This window comes from Micromys minutus (assembly GCF_963924665.1).
Source record: "Micromys minutus genome assembly, chromosome: 32".
Classification (NCBI taxonomy): domain Eukaryota; kingdom Metazoa; phylum Chordata; class Mammalia; order Rodentia; family Muridae; genus Micromys; species Micromys minutus.
The window spans coordinates 9,368,960-9,390,642 of NC_137967.1; the positions used below are offsets into that span (position 1 = coordinate 9,368,960).

Sequence of the window (21,683 nt, forward strand, 5' to 3'; positions counted from 1 at the left end):
GCACAGATGTACCACACTGATGCTCCTGCCCACCAAGGAGTGATCGGTCCCCTCCCATCCTGCAGAAGCTGTGCCAACCCTACTCATACGAGCACAGATGTGTGTGCACACACTGCTTGGGCAGACAGATGTGCATAGACGTGTGAATGCACGCTTCTGTGCATACCACGAAGACTGACACGGACCAATTCCCACTCATGCTCCTGACCCACTCACATGTGTGTGCACACAGGGGCACTGAAACACTCACAAGGTAGACACCGGGCCTGCCTAATGTAGCCAGAAATGCCTCAAGCCTGTGCCGTCCAATTGGCCAGCACTGCTGTGCCCTGCACATGCTGACATAAAGGGCACAGTGGGGGGGACAGTCCAAGGGCTGTCAGCAGCTCTTACGACACACCCTTGGTGACACCTTTAAACTGCAGGGAACTGGAATAGGATACAGGGAAGAACGTGGTAGAAGGTAGCGCAGAGGTCACGTAAAACCCAGTGACAGTAGCCTGTTTGCGGGTGAACGTTTGCTTGTTTTGTATTTCCGACACATGAAGGCCCAGATAGCATGCGGAAAAACGTGAAGGTCCGTACGTCATGTTCTGGCTCCTGGGTTGGATAGGGGATGTCCAGCTGTGCGAAGAGGTACAAAGTCGCCGTCCATGTGAGTCAGAAGAGAGATATGGCAGGGCCCGAGGCCATCAGAAAAGGCTTCCTGAGGGCATAGAACTTGGTCAGTGCACCACCAGCTCTGTCTATTGCTCACGGTCCTGTCTGCCTCCCTCCTTCCCGTACAGGGATGAGCCAGCCAGCGGAAGGGACACTAGACCGTCTTACCCAGACAGAGGGGTGACAACCTCAGGCCTTTCCGAGTCTTTGCTGATTGAGCTTTTCTGCCACCACCTAAGAGGTAGGTTCCCTTCCCTTTCCAGCATCCAGAGGAGGATGCAGGCCTCCCTCTTGGCGGTGAGGGGTTGGGGCATTGCTCCGCTCGCTCATACAGAAATCGTCTGGAACTGACCGTGTGTTAAAGAGACTCAAGCGAGGTATGTGGTCGGTAATATTTGGGTGGGCCGGGAAGCCAAGGCCTTCTCTGTGCACTCCAGCTGTGTGGTCTGCGAAATGGGTATGCAGGATGGGTGGAATTAAGCAGGTCATGGGCACGGAGCGTCTGCCGCCTGTCTCCACACATTACCGTCCTTGCTGGACTCTTACAGTGTCACAGTTTACTATCACTGTTCTGCCCTTACGGTGCTGTTGCAGATTCATTGCGTATCCAACTGTGCATTGCCAGAGGAGTGTGAAGGAGAAAACATCGACGTGGTGAACTGACCTCAGGGGTCAGGCTGGGCCCTTCCTGAATCTTACAGCAGCGCCGTCAGTCAGAGTCCCCCGTGTTTCGAAACTCACGAGAGCCTATTTCCTGATTCTTCTTCCACGGGGAACCCCAGCTGGGCTGAGTGACATAGCTCCCTGTCGTATGACCTTGGACGTGTCTCCCAACCCCTCTTATCAAGATAAACTGAAAGGTCTACCCTGAGAGGTGTGTGGGAGGTCAGATGAAAGAAAGAAGATTTCGAGGGCTTTGACCGGATGCGTAGAGCACAGGACAGTAGGTGACCTTCAGGAAGGTTCCGGTGTACAGTGATCTCTGCTGCACAGGAAGACATCCATAGCTAGCTCCCCTCTTTAACTAGAAAGTGCATTCTGCATGGCGAAGAGTGGTCTCAGTCATTCTTTTGTTCTGTTTGACTTAATCTACACGGTGCATAGCACTTGGGGCGGTTTCGTGTTGGTGGCAGAGGCTGTGTAGGATTTGGAGAAATTCCAAAGTTCAGAGTGACTACTCCCTTTTCCTATATCCAGGTCTTGATGTTTGTGTACACGTGAACACACACACACACACACACACACACACACACACACACACATGCACACACAGAGTTTGTGCACATACACTTGTATGTCTGTGGTGCGTGCCAAAAGGAAAAGGGGTGGAAGGGAAGAGAGACCCAATTATCGCTCAAATTTGTTTTTCTCCCATCTTTATGTTCATTTCAAATATATGTGTGGAGAGAGTTGTGAATTTTTATCCCTGACCTTTGTAGACATAAAACCATCCTATTATCATATACCTGTCAAAAGAGGAGAGAGAGTCAGACCGATGTTCTCCGCCTTTTATGTCTTGAGAAAAAAAGAGTTATTAGCATCTTTCCAACTAGAATTCAAAATGAAACCAAACAAGCGCCCAAACAGCTCTCTGTGACGAGGACTGCCCTGGGGTGTTCCACTCATCTGTCCTCCATGCTGGCCCAGACAGGAGCCAGGAACCCAACTCACCTCAGAGAGGGTGCTTCTTGATGGGTCAGCGTGATGCTGTGGGGACCGGGACAGGGGCAGCTCTTCTGACAGTCCGTTTTCAGCCCCCAGGGAAACCCCTTTCTCATCTGGAAGGATATTGGATGCCTGGAAACCTGAGTTGAGGCAGCTCTTAAGCCACGAGACCAGTAGAATAGTGGCTCATAATTCCAACAGTTGCCATCCACAGAGATAAGCTAAGCCGTCCCTGTAGCCTGTTTTATAGATAAGGACATTCGAGTTTCAGATAGCTAGGTGACATGGTCAGGAAGGTGAGAGCCAGTCCCTGAAGCTCTGCCTTCCTTGTCTGAAGAGTAGACGTGAATTGGGGATTGTTTTAAAGGAGTATTGTTTTAAAGTTGAGAAGGAGCTGCATCCATAAAGGGGTCCTGAGGTAGATACCGAACCTCCAGTGGTATCGCCCTTGAGGACCCAACAGTGCTGGGAATGTCCTAGGATGGCCCATTTCCCTCAGATTTCACGGACTAGCCTGTCTATAACAATCCATACTCCATGGGTCTCTGGGATAGATGGTTCATGGACTATGCCTCTCTCTACCAGGTCCCAGAAGGACAGACACCAGCCCCGTCTCTGCAGATACTGGAATCTGGAAACTGTCATTCACTGTGTTTCATGGGCAGACATGTACCCTACAGAAGGCAGGGGTTTGGGTGATGCTGACAATAAAGTCTCATTTTTTTTTCTCCATATTGCAAGTGGCTCCGTAATTCCATATAATTATATTAACCAAAAAAGCATGCCGGCCTCCCATAGACAGGACTGGATTATTTTGCAGGCTTGGATCATGCTTTTCATCCCCTTTGCCCGGAGAGGTCTGTTTTGCAGCTTGAGCTCTGAGAAACAGCCGTACGCCGCGGCGACAGGGGCATGCGTCTACTGCCGTTTACTCATGGGGGCTTTCACATAAATAAAAAGGGTGCTAAAATGTGATGTGGGGTGCATTTAAAGACGGAGTCCCCATGGCTGGAGTTGAAGCAGGTCTCAAGGAGCTGGAGGGTATGGTATACCCTGGGAGGCTCCCCATACCAGGCTTTTGTATCATGTGCCTGATGTTTTAGCTTTCTTCTCTGCTCCTCCCCGCTCCAAACGAAGGTGCCCACATGCAAAAAACATGGGTGAGAATGGTTGGCTCTGGCAATCCGGGTGAACAGTAAATAAGAAAATGAGAAACTCGAATTTAGTGACGTCAGGTCATTTTTCTTACTTTCCCCTTATTTGCACGCCCCTCCCCCCCAAGACCCCCGTCAGATGCCGCATCATCTCTGGTTTAGATATGGCCTGAAAAAGAATGCTCCAAGATGCTATTTTTTTCCCCCCTCCAAGAAAGGAACTATAAAGGTGTTTATAAAATGAAGCTAATGAGATTTGGAGCACAGTGTTACCTGATATTAAGCTGTTTTGATGAGGGAGGCAAATTGCTGTGGTTAACAAATGTAAAACCATCACTTTTATTGATACAGGTTTGTGTATGTGTGAAATTAATCAAAGCGTGGGCGATGATGAACGGTTTCTGTGGAACTCTGTCAAAGGTTAAGAGCTAGTTATTTTTAAGAATGACATGAATCTAGGAGAGACAGTGATTGCCTAAATGACCATTGTAATTACCAATTATTTCTCGAAGCAGAGAATGTATTCACGCCGTGCAGTCCTCTAAATACTGAGAGGCATTAGCCCATTTACGTACTAATGCACATAATTTAGCTCCTGAAAAGGGCAGATGGGAACACAATGAAAGATATAATAGATACTGCCTAATGTCATTCCATAAGAATATTGGATTCATCAAAGATGAATATTACTTTATGTCAGATTGTTTTTTTTTTCTTTTCTTTTATAAACCGGTCAAAATACATTTCATCTTATTTTTGTGCTCGGTATTTGGGTGACAGTGTCGACAGCATCTTTGCAATCTAAATATAGGCATCTCTGGGACTTAGCCCTCTCCCTCCTGGGGGGGGGCAGAGGGGCTTACCTTTGGGAGCCGCATCCAGGAAGTGGCATGTTTGTCCTTTCTGGGGGACACAACAGCAAATCGTGGGGAACAGGGCTGGGAGCCCACCTCTTCTTCTTCTTCTTCTTCTTCTTCTTTTTTTTTTTTTTTGGATATAGCATCACTATATGCTCCTGAAGGCGACTTTTCCTTGTGTGCCCTTCCTGTCACAGGTGTAGAGCACTGGTCTCCAGGTACAGGGAGGAGGGGGAGGGAGGCGTCTTGTGCCCACGCTGATCTTGATGCCCTATTTGGATTGATGGAATGATAGCAGAGATCTTGTTTCCCAATGCTGCAGAGTCAATGTAATAACAGTAACAGAAATATTATTTAGTTAGTACAGTTCTGCTGGCATAATGTAGTCACGCTTTCAGCAAAATGATGGAAAATATAAACATTTAATCAGCCCTTATTCACAAAAAAAAAAAGCCGAAAAATTAATCATGTTTAAATTCTGTGTCTTCGGGAAGCAATTCAGATGCTAAGCAATTCAGATTTTATTTTTTAATTTTTATTTTTCTTGCCTTCTTATTTTTTTTTCCTTTTCTTTCAGATTCACCACCACTGATAACCTACTGCCGGTCTCAATTACAGTCTCCTTGGGAAAGTCTCAACTGCTCATGTCTGCCAAGACTCGGTGACTCCAAGCTGTGGATTTGGTCTATGTTTTTCTCCTTTCTGTTACCCATCAAGGGCAGGGGGTTATATAATACCCTGTCAAAACAGGCAGCCACCTGCTCCCAGACTGCTGGCTGGGTGGTGGGGGCAGGGCTGAGCTGTTTTCAAGGATAGTCAGGGTGCACAAGTGCCTACTGTGTGTGGGATCTATGCCAGGCAGAGACCTATCTGCCTTGCAAAGGTTCTTCAAGGTCATGGCCGGAACCCTCTCACGTCCTGAGTTCCTGGGCACACAGGAGATTGTGGGGGAGGGTCTGAGGGCAAAAGAGGGAAATGGGGGGACAGCTGGAGAGACTGAGAGAGGACAAGAACAGCAAAATTGGGGAGGAGGAGAGAAAACTTTGCTAGATTCAGGGTCAGACAGACATCTTGGCTAGATGATTCCTGAGAAACACTTTCCATTTCTTTGCTTTCTGAATCCTTATAAAATCCGGACCAGGAAGAGACACAAGCTGGACAGTTCAGGTCTCTTGTGCAATTAACTACATGGGGTGCCTCTCTTTCTGCTGTGCCCTGGGGCTGCTAGGAGAGGCTCCTCCACCTCCCTGCGGGCCAATAACACCAAAGCTTCCTCAGATTCTCTGGGTCTCTGCTCGAATCCATTCACACTTCCCAGTGGAGTTTCCCCTTTTTGTTTCTTCTTTAAACTAGAGGTTGCCAAGTGGGGCCAAGTATTCAACTCCTTCCCTCGGAGGCAACATCTGGGAACATTTTGGGTCATCACATATGAGGCATATTCTGGGGGCATCTCCGTGGCAGAGGGTCCTAACTACCTCTGCAACATGCAGGCTCTGTGTGGCTTCTCCTGCCCGTTACTAATTCTTCAGTCTCAATCTCCACTTAGCGTGAATGTGTGAAGATAGACTGGGTACAGGGACCACCATAGTTCCCATCAGCAAAGGAAGGTGGTCTCCGGATTGCTGAGGTATTCCTTGTTCTCTGTTGAGCCCAGTTCAGTCTTTACCCCATACGGTGAATGCCTCACAGCCCACAAGAGGCTCCATCTGCTGGAGGACAGAGCAGGAACACACGCCCCATTTGCCTGGTTCATTGTGACTCCTTGCAGGTGATGTCTGGAGCAACCCATGGACCAAGCTGAGACTCTGGACTGGAGGGCAGAGCCTGCTGCATCTTTCCCCTGGGCAATTTTCAGTAAGCAAGGGAACGATCTCAATCTCCCCGTGTTCTAAGCCTAGTGTCTTGGAGGGATGCTCAAAGGGGTGTCCTGTACAGCTGCTTAAGATTTTCCCAGGAGTCCCTGCAACACCTCCTTGTATAGGGGGAAAAAAGAAAGGAAGGGAGGAAGGGAAGGGAGGGAGAGAGGAGAGAGAAGAGAGGAGAGAGACAGAGACAGAGAGACATAGACAGAGAGACAGAGAGAGACAGAGGAGCTGTGCTTTGGGGCAGGAGCGTACTTTTTTTTCATCTTTATTTCTTGACCCTGGGGAAAAAAAACCTGTCCGGTTTTGTCCTTAAGCTGAATTAGGAAGACCAGTTTAGGGCCTCTGTCACTCTGTCCTAGTGTGGGCTTGAGGCTAATGTGGACTTGGGAGGCTGGGGGGGAGTCCATGAAGGTAGAATCTATGGGGAAAAGAAGAATGGGGAGGTAGGGTCCTAGCTTGAACACGTCCCCTCTAAAATCCTGTGTTAGAAACTAAGTCTCAAGTATAGTGGGACCTTCTGGGAGGTGTTTCTGTCCTGAGGGCTCTACCCTCGCATGGGGATTAGTGCATTCATCCATAAAGGGAGCCGGCAGAGGGAGCCTAGATTCCTTGCCCTTTCACCACCTCCACCGTCCCACTTGTAGTGAAGATGCGAAGTTCAAGGTGCATCTTAGAAGCAGAGAGATGCTGTCACCAGATCCCAAGCCTGCCTGCACCTTGATCTTGTATCTGACCCAACCATGGGTGCTGTGTCCTAGCATGTGGGTAGATCACACCACTGCTCTCAGTTTAGGATTGTGGGGAAGGACATCCTATGTCTGTCTGGAAGGGCGGAGGGACACAGGAGCAACACGGCAAGGGGAACAATCCACAGGCCCTGCAGGATTTTCAAGATCTTAACCCCTTGCCTCCTGATACTGTCACTGAGGGTGCCAGAGACCATGCAGCAACTCAACACAGAGAGGGTGGTGTTACCTAGAGAAATGCAAGTCTTGTGCAACCAGGGATGCTTCAGAAGTGAGACAGGGGCAGTGTGAAGAAAGTGAGGACAGGACCTTAAGTCTATTGCAGTCAGGGACATTGTGATTCAGGGACAGGGCCATCGTCCCCCCAGTACTGCTAAGTGTGTCTACCATCTCTGGCTATGGCTTAGGGCTAGCCACCAGAAAGAGCTGCAGGGCTGAGCCAATTAGAAAAGCTTTGCTTTTTTGGGGGGGAGGTGGGTAAAGAAAATCCCTAAAGGCTAAGCAGCAAACTCCCTACCATTTTTCCTCTAGGGAGGCCCTTGAAGTCTCTGGGGGGAAGCCAGACTCACAAAGCACCTCCTAATTTACTTCCCTTAACTACCTCAAGACCTAGAGTAAGAATCACATTAGTGTCTTTTGTTGTCTCTAATTTTTACCCAAATGGTTTCTACTTTGCCAGACGAAGAAGACTCTGTTTTCCTTGTTGTCTTCATATCTGGGGACTTCATATGTCTGGCCATGGGTCTGCCCGTATTTATATATTCTTTAGAGAGACCAACTGTCTAAATGCTTTCCTCTTTTATTTAAGAGCTTGCTTCTTCCCCTCCCTTTCTTGGAGGCGTGTCTGGTCTTATCCTAGGAACCACAGCTATGGGGCTTTTGGGAGGGACGACTGTGCCTCCCCCCAGCCTCTGTGTGCCTCTTTGTCTATCTCTTTGACCTTGCAGCCCCTTGGCTTGGATGTAAAGGTTTTCCAGAATGGAGTGTATGTGACAGTGTGACAGACATGTGACAGTTAGCCAGAGTCCTTTAGTTAGAAAAGGCAGAATCTTGGTCTCGACAAGGACAGAGGGCTAAGAGACGTCTTCAGGCATGGTTGGATAAAAGATGTCACAGGGGTCTCTTCTCAGCCACCTCTTCCCTCCTCCTTAGAACTGTCTTTCCTGGGAAGAACAGAACAGGGCAGTCACTTTCTTTCTTCATCTTAGCAGCCTCAGATGGGTCTAGAGAGAATTCTGCATCTCTCTAGCCAGGTGCCACAGCCATGACTGTCTGGGTGAGGACCCCACGCACCCATTCTGGTAGACTGGAAATCAGGAGAGCACATAAACTGAGTAGCCTGGGGCTTTTTAATGGGACAGCCAGCTGCGACCACAGCCAGGAAGGACTCTTAGACAAGTCACTTCTCTATTCGGGCCCTGACAAATTTGCATCCATGGTTGGGTCTCATCCTGCTGTGTCTGTGACCATTAGATTTTGGTCCCCAGTAGCCACAGCTGGGATGATGATTACATGATGGGCTCCACATCTCTCTCCTCCCAGACATCTTTGCCAGCCTTCGAGCATGCTCAAGGATATCGGACCCTGTCCCACAATGCCAGGGCAGTTCCTGTCCATGGATGTTCCCAGAGCCCCACTGAATGACAAGGATAGCCCTCCCTTGCTGGCCCAGGACGCTTCTGAACCCAAGGGCTGGTTGATGATCTCTAGAAAACATAGGCCAGCAGCTGTAAGGTGCCCTTCACTGCCAGTCTCGGCCTTGACCTCTCTCTAAAGAGCTTAAGGATCTGAAAGACTAAAACATCACCTACTCTTTCCTGCTTCAGAGACCCAGAGAGGCTGAGTGTCATTAGGGACATTCAGTAGGCACGTGGCTAGAGGTCCGTGGGGACTGGACCTGGGTCTATCTTTTGAGGGTACCTCTGAACGAGATAACGCTCTTTTAGCTCCCCATCCCCCAAGTTCTGTACTCATTTCTTATGGGGTAAAATCGATACATTTAATTTATGTTCTTTCTTTTTGTCTGTTGTCCCTGCCTTGATGAAGATACAGAGATTCGGTGCACATATCTTTCAAGCTTGGCTGCAGAGCGTGACCCCAGGGATCTCTGTCCATAGTGACCTCTGTGTCCAAGTGTGCTTAGAGAAACCTGTCTTAGGAGGACCTTCCCCAAGGCCAGATGGAGGGATGAGGACAGGAACCCTTTGGACATGAGCTGTAAATGAGATATTGTCTGGAGGAAGCTGGCCCACCCCCAGTTCCTCTGCTTTTGGATAGCACCTATATGAGTGGTGATAGCTGTCTCTTAACTGTCAAGAAAATTCTACGTTTAATATGTTGTTTTCTTTTGGAGAATAAGATCGAAGTCTCTGAATAGAAATTTTGGGCGTGTTTCAGGGGAATGAATAGGGTGAACGGCCCTCCCTCCTGATTCTTAACCAGTTCAGCACCCACGATGACAACGGGTTGCAGCATGCCCAGGTCACCATGGCAACAGGAGGGCACAGAGCGCACTGTCCCTGAAAAATGGGTTTCTGGGCCCATGTGCTGTCTCCAGGTTGTCCCAGCAGAGCCAGTTTTATCGGCTCCCTTCTGCATTTTCTCATTTTTACTGCTAATGAATAGAGACTTGGGGCCAGCTACAGGCTGGCCCTCTCCTCTCCCCTCCCCGTTCTAGTGTCAGGAATTGAACCCAGGGCCTCTGAGGGCTGATGTCACTAAATGTTGCTACCACTCTGAGGACCACTGTGTTGCTGTTAACTCCTGCCCATGAGTCAGGTATTTAGATCCTGAGTTCTTGCCCCAGGTTCTGCAGGCCACGGTAGTGTGGGACTCAGACCTCAGTGGTTTGGTACCTAGGCACCAGCACTGGAGCCCTGTGTCCTACTAGACAAAAGTTTCCACTAAGCTGAACCAGGGCAAATGTGGTCCCTGCCCTCTCTCCCTTCCAAACCCTGCAGGTTGTGGTTCATTCTTGACCCTAAGTAAACCCCACAGTTGGATATAACAGATGCCCTACTTTCTCCTAGAGGTGCCCAGGGTCTGAATGTGAGGCCAGTGACACCTTCTGAGGTGACAGAGCCCTCTGCTTCCAGGTCATCATCTTCACCGTGGTTCTATACTCCTTGCTGATGTTGCGCAGCCCATTGTCCATTGTGGCGTAAGCCTGAGGAGTCATGTGGCAATCACGTTTCTCAATCTGTCTACCTCCCACTTTCCTTCTTCCTTCCCTTTTCATAGTACTTTGCCATGGCTACAGAATTAAACGTAATTTATGTCACATTCTCAACTGCTATCTATAACTCATAAATAAATTATACATATGTGTGTGTATCAACCCAATCATCTATCCATCTACTTACTATCCATCTACTTACATACCCACCCATCCACCTATCCATCATCCATCCATCCATCCATTCATCCATCCATCCACCCGCCAATCCATTCATCCGCCTGCCAATCCATCCATCCATCCATCCATCCATCCATCCATCCATCCATCCATCCATCTACACACCCATCCATCCATCCATCCATCCATCCATCCATCCATCATCCATCCATCCATCCATCCATCCATCATCCATCCATCTACACACCCATCCATCCATCCATCCATCCATCCATCCATCTACACACCCATCCATCCATCCATCCATCCATCCATCCATCCATCCATCCATCATCTATCCATCCATCCATCCATCCATCCATCCATCCATCCATCCATCCATCCATCTACACACCCATCCATCCATATATCCACCCATCAGTCCATTTATCTACCCATCTGTCCACCTGCCCATCCACTTGTATATCCACTCATCCACACCCCCACCCATCCACTCATCTACTTATCCACCCATCTATACTTCAATCCATGTCCAATCTTCCATCGGTTTCCCAATATCCATTTATTCCCTTTTTAAATGTAATGATTTAAATGATTCCACCCTGTGAAATCACAGGCCATTTGATATCCAGGTCCATGTACAGTTTCTTCCCCGATATTTCTCTACTCGTTACTTTTGTGGTTTCCCAGGAATGACTGTGGCAAGATGTCCTCATGTGCACTGATGACAGGCAGAGCTCTCTCTCTCTTCATCTCTAGGCTGCCTCTCTATGGACACTTGGGGTCCTGTCTTTGATTTAGAGAAAATTTACAGATGGTCCCCACAACACACACACACACACACACACACACACACACACACACACACACACACGAGAATTGACTTGTCTGAGAACAACCAAGGACAGAAAATTGAGCCCCTGCCTCCAGTGGAAATGCAGATTTCCTATTGAAATACAAATCCTTCCTTTCTAAAGGTCAGCTGGACTGGTACTTAAAAAAAGAATTGCAGCTGGTTTCCATAGGACACTGGAAACAAAAAAAGTCCCATCCAAGAATACTCTCTGGCCCTGTGCCCACAACATCTCCTTCTGATTCAGTCGGCTGCACTAACATTCCGTTCTCGACCATGGCTCCTTGTGTGTCTGGGGTTAGATGGTCAGTCAGACAGAGACTACTTCTCAGGTGGCCTCTATAACAAAGTAGACCTTCCCAGGACAGTAGTGTGAGACCAGGGTCTGCTCCTTTGCCTACTCGTATTCCTAGACAGGGTTGGCTTGGTCACATTCTGTTTCCCTTCCCCCTTCCCTTACCCACCTCCATCTCTCCCTCCCTTCCCCTTAGAGCTTATTTCTTTTTACATAGAGTTGTACGACATCAGGTTGATCTGGAACTCTGAACTCTCTTGCCTCTACCTCCCTAGTGCTGGGAACACAGGCACAAGTCACCCATAGTTGCTGGCCAGTCTATTTCTTGGCATCCTAGTGTCATGTTTTGGCCAAGAATGATCACCCTGCATCCATGCTGACTCAAGAGTGGCCATGGCCCTGAATAAATGTTCTCCCCATTCTTTGATGACTACACTGACACTACGCTCCCCCACCCCCCCCGCTCCCCCACCCCACCCCCCGCTCCCCACCCCCCTGCTCCCCCACCCCCCGCTCCCCACCCCCCATTTCAGGTTCTTCCTGATCCTATTCCCTGGTCTTTTAGAGATATTTTCACAGCCTCTGTGGGTCTCCTGATGCTACCTGGTTGGTGGTGGAGCAGGAGAGACAGTCATACCCCCAGGGAGGCATGTGTACTTACTTGATCCACACCTACTCTATTCCGGCAGCATTTAATGTGAGAGCACATTCAGTAAAATAGCATTGAAATATAAAAAGGGTCAAGGTGAAGAGAAGATGAGGCATGTGCCAAAACTGAGGCCATGGGGTAAAGCCCAAGTAGAAAGTTAGATTTGGGAAGGTTGTGGGCCTGGTAGGGGCTCTGTTAAGTAGACTGAAGGCTCGACTGTCGGAAATCCCTGTCAATTAGAAAGAGCTGGCGCTCAACACAGACACACATGGCTTTGCTTCATAGTCAGGACTGGGTCAGAGTATTTTAAGAGGGAGTAGCAAGCGCATCTGCAGAAGACACACAGGTTCTAAAGACTTTTTGGACACAACATGGAAGAAGCTACGAGCCGGTGTAGACTTGTGAAAACCCACTTTGCACATGTTTCTGAGCTCCTTCATGAGAGCACTTTTCCCCAGGCTTCCCTAAGCCAGTTGATAAGACTTGGCCCAATCCCCTGGTTTCCCCTCCATATGGTTCCCACGGAACCATGAGCCCAGAGGATTTTTTTTTCTTCCCTTAAATTGGCTCTTGTCAGGTATTTTATCAAAGTGCTACAGAACTGGGCTGGAGAAATGGCTGTTCTTATGCAGAACCTAAGTTCAATTCCCAGAATCCATATGGTGTCTCATAACGGTCTGAAACTCCAGTTGTAGGGGATCTGAGGCCCTCCTTTGGCCTCTATGGGCACTGCAAGTACAATGTGCATAGTTTTATGCAAGCAAAACACTCACCACGTATTATAAAAATAAATGACTCTCCTTTGAAAAGTGGCACAAGGTAACTTTTTAAAAGGTTTGCGTGCTCGCTTGCGTAGCACCTACACTGAAATCGGAACAACACAGAGAAGATTAGCATGGTCCCTGTGCAAGGGAGACACACAAGTTTGGGAAGCGTTTTGAGCTCCTACCCTAACGCCGTTTGAAGATAGATTGTGGTGTGAAAGTATTAACCCTTTCCTCCTGAAAAGAAAAAAAAAAAGATTTGTTCATTTTACTTCATGTGTATAGATGTTTTTCCTGCACCTTTATACTCCTTGTGGATGACCATCGGATTCCCTTGAACTAGGGTCACAGATGGTTGTAAGTTACTAAATGGGTACTAGGAATTAAACTCAGGTCCTCTGGAAGAGCAACATGTGCTTTTAACCACTGAAGCATCTCTCCAGTCCCCCCCACAAGTAATTAAACATATTTATGTATTGACAGACCCATCCCGGTATCAGACACTTCTCCATGATCTATGTTGTAGATATTTTCTTATTCTGTGATTTTCATTGTGCCAATAGACTTCTAAAATTAATTTTATTGAGCAACTTCTTGTCAGGCCCTACCATAGGCCCTGGGCTAAGAAATGTGGTAGGAGAAATATTAGTCAGCTAATCACACAGTTAAAGGACAGCCATTCCTATCTTAACTTTCCAAGAAGGTAGATGCCGGTCACTAGAGACCATGGGTGTGGAGATGTCCATAGGATGGTGAGAACTTCATCCGGGTGACAGAGGGCAGAGGCCATGCAAGAGAGTGGGCTTGGGGCTACAAAAGTCGATAACAAGGCTGTGGTTGTGTTGAGGATGAAGGACAGGGCTGAGCCTCCCAGTTAGAGACCTTGGGAGATGCCCAGCAGATGCCCACATGGTCCGATGAGGTTTGCTGAGCATGTGGTTTGATGGAAGTTGAGAGAGTGGAGAAGGTACCTAGGGTTTCCCAGGAGAAGTGCAGGTAAAGGAGGCTCACCCCCTTCCTCTGCTGCTGTCTGCTAAATCTCACCAGCACCACTGCTCAACACTGGCGTTGCCTAGAGGAACCGACGATCCCACCTGCAGATGGCTGCAGCCCCCTCCCCAAGCACCTCACAGTCGCCAGTTGCCCAGAGACACAGAGGCCCACAGTCCTTTACCATCAAAGAAATATACATCAACGTTACATTGAGATCCCACATCACCCAGGGCCAGAATTCTCCATAAAAGGAAATAACAGCCTGCACTTATGAGGATGTAGGGAAAGAGGAATCTTATACGTAGTAGGTACAGCTGTAAACTCCTTTGACCCTGTTAATGAGATCTGTATTCAGGTTCCCGAAAAGTCTAAAAATTAGCCATACATAGACTGGCAGTGTGGGGAACAACCTTTGGGAAATACATCCCCAGGAGCAGACACAACCTGTGACATCCCGGGCTCCTGAGGGTAATTTGCGGTCAGGCCCTTCTGATAGAGAGTTACACAAGGTCTGTTCAAACCAGCCAGGGTTGGGTATAATTAGCTCAGTGAGAAATAATCTGTCCTGGAAATGACTTATCAGGAAACCCTCCTACTTACTGTCATCTTCTGTGTGTGGCTTAAAATTATGGGACGTATGTCTAGTCCTGTACAGGTTGTCCAAAGTTACAAAACAGCTCATCTGCCAGTCAGGGTAAGGATCCAACCAATCATGACTCTAGGGATGATCTCTCCCTTCCTAAACTCATGTAGAAGATGTCCAGAAAAGAAAGCAGGGCTCCTGAGCCATCTTGTCTGAGCCTGGTTGCTGTGTCGCAACACATCTGCAAGAGACCACTTCTTTGTTGTTGGAACCAAACCTTTGGCTGTCAACTGTGCAAATGTCTTCAATCCTTTCATTAATTTGCTAAGGACCTGAAAGCCTGGCAGGTCTCAGAGAGCCATGGTGTTAAGAATTTTGGCTTGACTAGATGTAGGATTACCAAGGAGACAAGGCTCTGGGTGTCTATGAGGACCCTTTAAATTAGGTTAACTGAGGCCAGAAGGCCCAACTTAATCATAGGAGGTAACTTTTCATGGGATAGAGCTGAAGAGAGAGGAGAAAGTGAGCTGAGAAAGAGCGTCCACCCCCCTCTGCTTCCTGACTGTGGATGAATGTGACTCCCTGCTGCAGGCTCTTTGTCATGACTTCCAAGCCTGCTGGACTGTACCCTAGTTACTCCTGAATGTGGTTTGTTGTTGGGACCATAATGACTAAGCAAGACACCTGGGAATGCTATGACCCAACCATCCCATCTCGGACAAGTGCCTGAAGGAATAGAAAGCACTCCACAGCAGAGATGTGTGGGCGCTCGTGTTGATGGCTGCAGAACCAACAAAAGTCAAGTCACAGAACCAGCCTAAGTGCCCAGTGGCCGGCTGCAGAACATGTGGCATAAATATACAACAGAATTCTATTCAGCCACAAAGAAGAAGGCAATCACGACACTTTTTTTTTCCTTCAGGAAAATAGATGGAGCCGGAAATCATGATGTTGAACAAAAATAAGCTAGACTTGGGGAGATAAAAAAAAAAAAAAAGACTCGTGTTTTTCCTCATAGAGTCCAGCTTTAGAAAAATAAAATAGAGCAGAAACAAGGCACAGAAGTGGAAGGAGAGCTACTGTGGAAGAATGAGGACTCGGTAGAGGGGGAGGCACAGGAAGAATGAGGTGAGCAAAGTGCACGGCACACATGAGCAAGAATGTCCTTTGAAAGTCATTGTTTTGTACTTGTGACATATATAATCATATATGTATATGATGTATATGTGTATGTATATATGTATATGCATATGATGTATATGTATTATATATGAATATGCATATGATGTATATGCATTGTATATGCACATGCATATGTATATGATGAATATGTATATGATAAATATGCTGTATATGTATATGATGCATGTGTATATGATGAATATGTATATGATGCATATGTATATGCTGTATATGTATGTGTGTATGTGTATATGCATATGATGTATATGTATTGTATATGTATATGCATATGATGTATATGTATTATATATGCATATGCATATGTATATGTATTTGATACATATTATATGCTGTATATGTATATGATGCATGTATATTTTATGAATATGTATATGATGTATATGTATATGACATATATGTATATGACGTCTATGTATATGATGTATATGTATATGATGCATATGTATATGACATATATGTATATGGTGCATATTATATGACGTATATGTATATGACATATATGTATATGATGTTGTCTTAGTTAGGGTTTTAGTGCTGTGAACAGACACCATGACCAAGGCAAGTCTTATAAGGACAACATTTAATTGGGGCTGGCTTACAGGTTCAGAGGTTCAGCCCAGTGTCATCAAGGTGAGAGAATGGCAGCATCTAGGCAGGCTTGGTACAGGAGGAGCTGAGAGTTTTACATCTTCATCCAATGGAAACCAGGAATAGACTAAGCAACCTCAGGCAGCTAGGGGTGTCTTCAAGCTCACCCCCCAGAGTGACACACTTCCTCCAACAAGGCCACACCTTCTATTAGTGCCACTCTCTGAGCTAAGCATATGCAAACCATCACAGATGTATATGTATATGATGCATATGCTTATGATGTATATGTATAAGAATATGATGTATGTGTGTGTGTATTTATATATATGACTATATATGTGTAGAATCCTGCAGCTGGAGAGATGATTCAGTGGTTGAGAGTGCTTGGCCAGAGTTCAGATCCCAGCATCCCTGGAACAAGCCTGCCACGGTCTGTTTCACATCTGTTACCCCAGAGATGGGGATTACTTGGCCTTGCTGGCTGCTACCTCGTTGGACAATGCAAGCTCCAGGTTCAGAAAGAGACTCTGCCTCCAAAGGAATAAGGTGGAGGGCGGGAGGAGGACACTGGATCCTCTCCTCTGGCTCTTCCGGTGTGCACAGGCTCAAGCCATTGTGTATAGATGCCTCATACACACGCACACAGGCGCAAATCCGTGTGCCCACAAGTCTCTACAAATAGCTTTTGAAATTAAAACAAACAGGCTCAAGGCATCTGGGACACCAGGTTGGACGTGCTGACCAGGAGAAGTCGACTTAGGATAAGATTAGGAGTGTGCTGTGGGGGAGGAAGGCTGCTTGTTCTGGAGGTGGCATTCTGGGAGGGCGTGGTCAAGTGGGCGTGGTCAAGTGGGGGCGTGGTCGAGTGAGGCGTGGTCAGGGGGGTAGCCAAACCTGGAGAGCCCAGGCAAATATTCTGGGTTGTCATAGGGTTTGAGGCATGGCCACATCTCAGAGTGAAGGTAGCTGAACAGGAAGGATATAAGCTAAGATGGAGGAAACAGACTCATCTCCCTAACAACCTGGCCTCAGGAAAGAGAGGTTTGACCTTGCAGGTTCATAGAGGGATTTGTTTTTTCTAGCATGAGGATAGAGAATGTGCCTTCTTTCTGCTGGTTCACATGGTGACCTCTAGGCCCCGGGGGGCCTAGTTGTGTGGCAACCTGACTGGGAGGAGGCTCACTATAGCTTGCCTAATCCTGTCGGTAGGTTGGATCTGCTGTGGAGCTCTAGGCCTCTTCAGGGGAACCCATGGACCAAGAACAGTATGGCTTCAGTGGGGAATTCCAACTTGGACACTGAAATGCTAATATTCAAAGGCTCTATCTTGGGAGCATCTCTGTGGGTGAATCTGGTCCTATCCGGCACTGGCTTTAGCCCCATTCGAGCCTGGAGTCCCAGCACCAAAGAGGTGCCTTTCTGGCTGCTGGGTGAATGCTGAGAAGTTAAGCTCTTCCTCCACCTCGCTTTCCCCCCTACCCCCTCCTGCCACTCCCCTCCCCTCTCTCTTTTCTTCCTTCTTTCTATCCCAGGGTGATCTTTAAAATCCCAGAATATGGCAAGAAGCCTTTAACAAGGGGAGAGAGAATTAAGCCAAATTAATTACAGCAAAATAAGAGGAATTAGGCTCCATTTGAGCAGGTAGCAGAAAAGTCTGCACTGCTCTCCCCTAGAAGTAGCCCGCATCAGCTGCTTGGAGCCAAATGGAAGGGCGATGTGGCTGTGCTGGTTCAGAGCAGCCCACCTCCCTTGTTTGCCATCTTCTCCTGGATGGGGATTATGGGTTTGCAGGCGGCTGACCATGGTTAAATTTTATCATTATGAAGGTTCAGTGTTCACCTCCTCCTCTTATTTCCTTCCCATTTAAAGTTTCAGGGATAATAAATTCTTTTGATTTGGCAATTACAGAAGAACAGAATTAGTCAATCGCGGCCTTCGAGGACTTAGGAGAATGGGGACCTGGTGGGTTTTTGTGGAGACATGCAAGTACAGGCTTGCCACCCCAGGATCTGAGGGGAAATGGTGCTTTAAATCTGCAACTGGATGAGCTCTCTTTGGGGACACAACACTAGCTCTTGCTTCTCTGTGTAAACAGAAAATTAGTTATGTCTGTGGGTGACATGTTCCCGAAGTCAGTTGTGCTAAAGCACGGTGCTGAAGTACACCATACGGGCTTGTCTAGGGTTGTGCTTTCTCGTCTACAGCACAGAGTTGGCCGGGAATGAGGACAATGAGTAAGAATGTTACAGCATTTCATTCACCTTCTGTTTTTGGTATTACACTTGTGAAGTGCAATAATATGGTTTTAGAGAAAACACAATGCTATGATCAATCCATGATGCGGAATGGTGTGTGTGTGTGTGTGTGTGTGTATGTGTGTGTATGTGTGTGTGTATGTGTGTGTATGTATATGTGTGTGTGTGTGCGTGTGGAGGAGGTGGTAAAAAAAAAACATGGGGGGAGGAGGTGCTTTGAAAGGGATGCCAGGGCAAAGGCCAGCCTAATAATACACACGCTCTTTTTGAGAGGCCTGAGAAAATGTGCAGTGTCACCTGACCAAGGTCACCTCCCAGGGCCACCAAGGAACTTTGCAGCACAGGTTTCGAGGCATGGTCACTGACCAGTTCTTTACCAGTGCATCTTTGGGCTGGGCTGGAGGCGTGGCTTCCAGAATGCTGGCCCATGCTGGGAAGCTGTGGCTTGAAGGTCAGTGCACAGGGGCTGTGTGGAGAGTGAGGTCTGAAGGGACCAGGGCTCCTGCAGCTCCCCTGGTTTAGGGAACAGCCGGGTCTGTAAAGGTAGCAATGAAATGAGAATGGGGGGGGGGGGGTTTGGCTCTCTGGATTCTCAGTTTTACCTCAAATCACTCAGCCAACAAGGAGCCATTTACCTGCCAGACTTCCTGCTGGTGGTGAGAACCCAGCTGTCCCCGAGAGCTTGAACGTAGTAGGGCTCTTAGCTACTTGCCTCTCCTAGTCTGATGTGCAAAACGGAGAAAGTTTCTAAACCAATAGCGTGGCCACAGCTCTGCCACCTGTCACCTGTCTGTCACGCTTGCTGGCTGCAGGTGCAGGCACGCACATGTGAGTGTGCACACACGTGTGAACACAGGCACGAATGACATAGAGGAAACCGTGTTCCCATGAACGAATGACACATGTTCCCATGCAGATATAATAGCACACACACACACACACACACACACACACACACACACACACATGGATTCTATAAACTGAATGTTGGTGTCTCCTAGATTCATACGCAGAAACCCCGCCTCCCAGAGCAATGGTTTTTGGAGGTGGAGCCCATGGAGAGATTATGGTGATGGGCATGGGACATTTATAACAGCAAGAGTAGATCCAAGAACAGGATCACTGTCCCTGAAACGGGAAAAGACACAGCAAAAAAGCATTCATCTGGGTCTTAGTTACTGTTTTATTGCTGCGACAAAAATGGCAGGAACAAGGCAACTTCTAAAAGACGGTGTTTAATGGGGCTTAATCGTTTCAGACGATCGGAGCCTGTGACGGCGGAGCAATGGCACGGTGGCAGGGACAGCTGAGAGCTCACACTCTCAAACTTCAAGCAGGAGGCAGGAAGAACACGCTGGGAATGATGTCTTTGGGACCCTCAAAACCTGCCCTCGGTGAAATACTTCTTCCAGCAAGGCCACACCTCCTAATCCTTCCAGAACAGTTCCATCAACTAGGGACTAAGTATTAATATATGAACCTCTGGGGATCATCCTGGGGAAAGCCCTCTCAGACAGCCGGCATCATGGCCCATCGGAACCGTGATCCTGGACTTTCAGTTTTCAGAACTGAGCCCCAGTCTACAGAGCTTTGTGACGGCAGATTGGGGGACTAAGATGCTGGGACATACAATACAGTGTGTGTGTGTGTGTGTGTGTGTGTGTGTGTGTGTGTTTGATGAGACAGTGGGTGGATGACTGTGTACATATTTGGGTGCCTGTGTGCTGACATTGTTTCCCAGAGCCCAGATGCTTCAAGGGAATCTTAATAGGCTTTGGAATTCGAGTCTTCTGGGCTGGCTCCTGGGATGGGGGTAGGACCATGTGGCCTCCTGGAAGCAAAGGAGATGGAGTTTCTAGGGAGCCAGTGGGAGCCATTTTAAGCCCAGCATACAACCTGGGTTGTCCTGAGTGCTTTGAAGGCACAAGGAAACAGGGACCCTTCTGGTGCACCTCTAGCATTCTACTCAGATGTAGGACACCTTGCCCTTAGGTAGTTGGTAGATGCTAGCGTATTAGGGACAGAGAGTCTAGTGATGTGAAGTTGTCCCCAACAGGAACTTGGATGGTGAGTCACAGCTATAGCCCTCAGGCAGACTAGGTTTCTGAGAAGGCTCTAAAAAGCATGTGCCTGTGGGTAGAGTATGGGACTTTTCAGTTTGCCTGCTTTTGATGGCAGTGTGGTGTCTGGATACATGTGGTGTCTGGACACCACGCGAGGACCTTTAGTTTATGTGTTTGCTCAGGGAGCAGTGGTAGAGGTGGGCAGCAAGAGCTGCCAATAGCTTGTTCTTACCTGGGACAGAAAGTGCTGTGTGCCATGGAAGGGGTAGACAGACCATTCTTGGGACCGAGGGGAGGAGAGTATAGACTTTTCTCTCCTGATCAGGGTCTGAAACCACGATAGCTTTCTATCAGTTGCAGCCACATCCTTGATTTAGGCAGCAAGCAACTACTAGCTTGGGCACCCATAGGTCCTGGTAATAAGGTCCCACAGCTAATGGGGTTGCAGGAGGTCATGTGGAGAAGATCCTAGCTTCAAGGTAGACTCTTGACTCCCTTACAAGCAGGCAGACCCTGGTCATCTGTTACGTTGACTGCTGGCTGGCCCTTCCTAGAAGGTCGCAGCTGTTCCTGGAATCCTGCCCGCCAGCCTGTTCTGACAGGTCAACCTTGAGTCAGGCCACACCAGAGTCATTTGGTGCCAGATGTATGGAAGACCTGTGATCAAAAGGCCCAGGTCTGCGAGGCAGCAATTCACCTGGCGCTGGGACCACAAGGTACGTCCCCAAACTGTGTCCCTCTAGAAGGCATCTGTTGGGTAACACGCGCCCGGAGCAGACACTTTATTTAACACACAGCAGGCAGACACCCCAGGGAAAGCACACTGTCACGATTCAACCTCTCAGAGATGCCACGGCAATTTAAAAAAAAAAAGTGTAAGTTCTGCACACTTTTTTGTCACATCTCCGATGTCCTTCCGCCTACAGAAGCTGTCAAATAAAAATTAATTTTGCTTTAAAAAAAAAAACACCGCCGTGCATATTTTTGACACCCGATGTCTGTTCATTTGCATGGGACACGTTCTTTCATAATGAATCATCATAACGCTTAAATTAAACACAGTAAAAGAATGGTTAATGCCATAGCGCGCTGACAGTTTAACCTGGCCAATATTTTTATTGCCTTGTACAAT

General features: G+C 47.8%; 1 long non-coding RNA gene across 1 annotated transcript; it reads left to right on the plus strand.

Annotated features, from left to right (window-relative positions):
- The first annotated feature begins 464 nt into the window (after positions 1-464).
- Positions 465-5,592, plus strand: LOC308413980. The gene is made up of 3 exons (XR_013974853.1): positions 465-655; positions 789-901; positions 4,914-5,592. It is a non-coding gene; the product is annotated as an uncharacterized lncRNA (long non-coding RNA).
- The last annotated feature ends 16,091 nt before the right edge of the window (positions 5,593-21,683 follow it).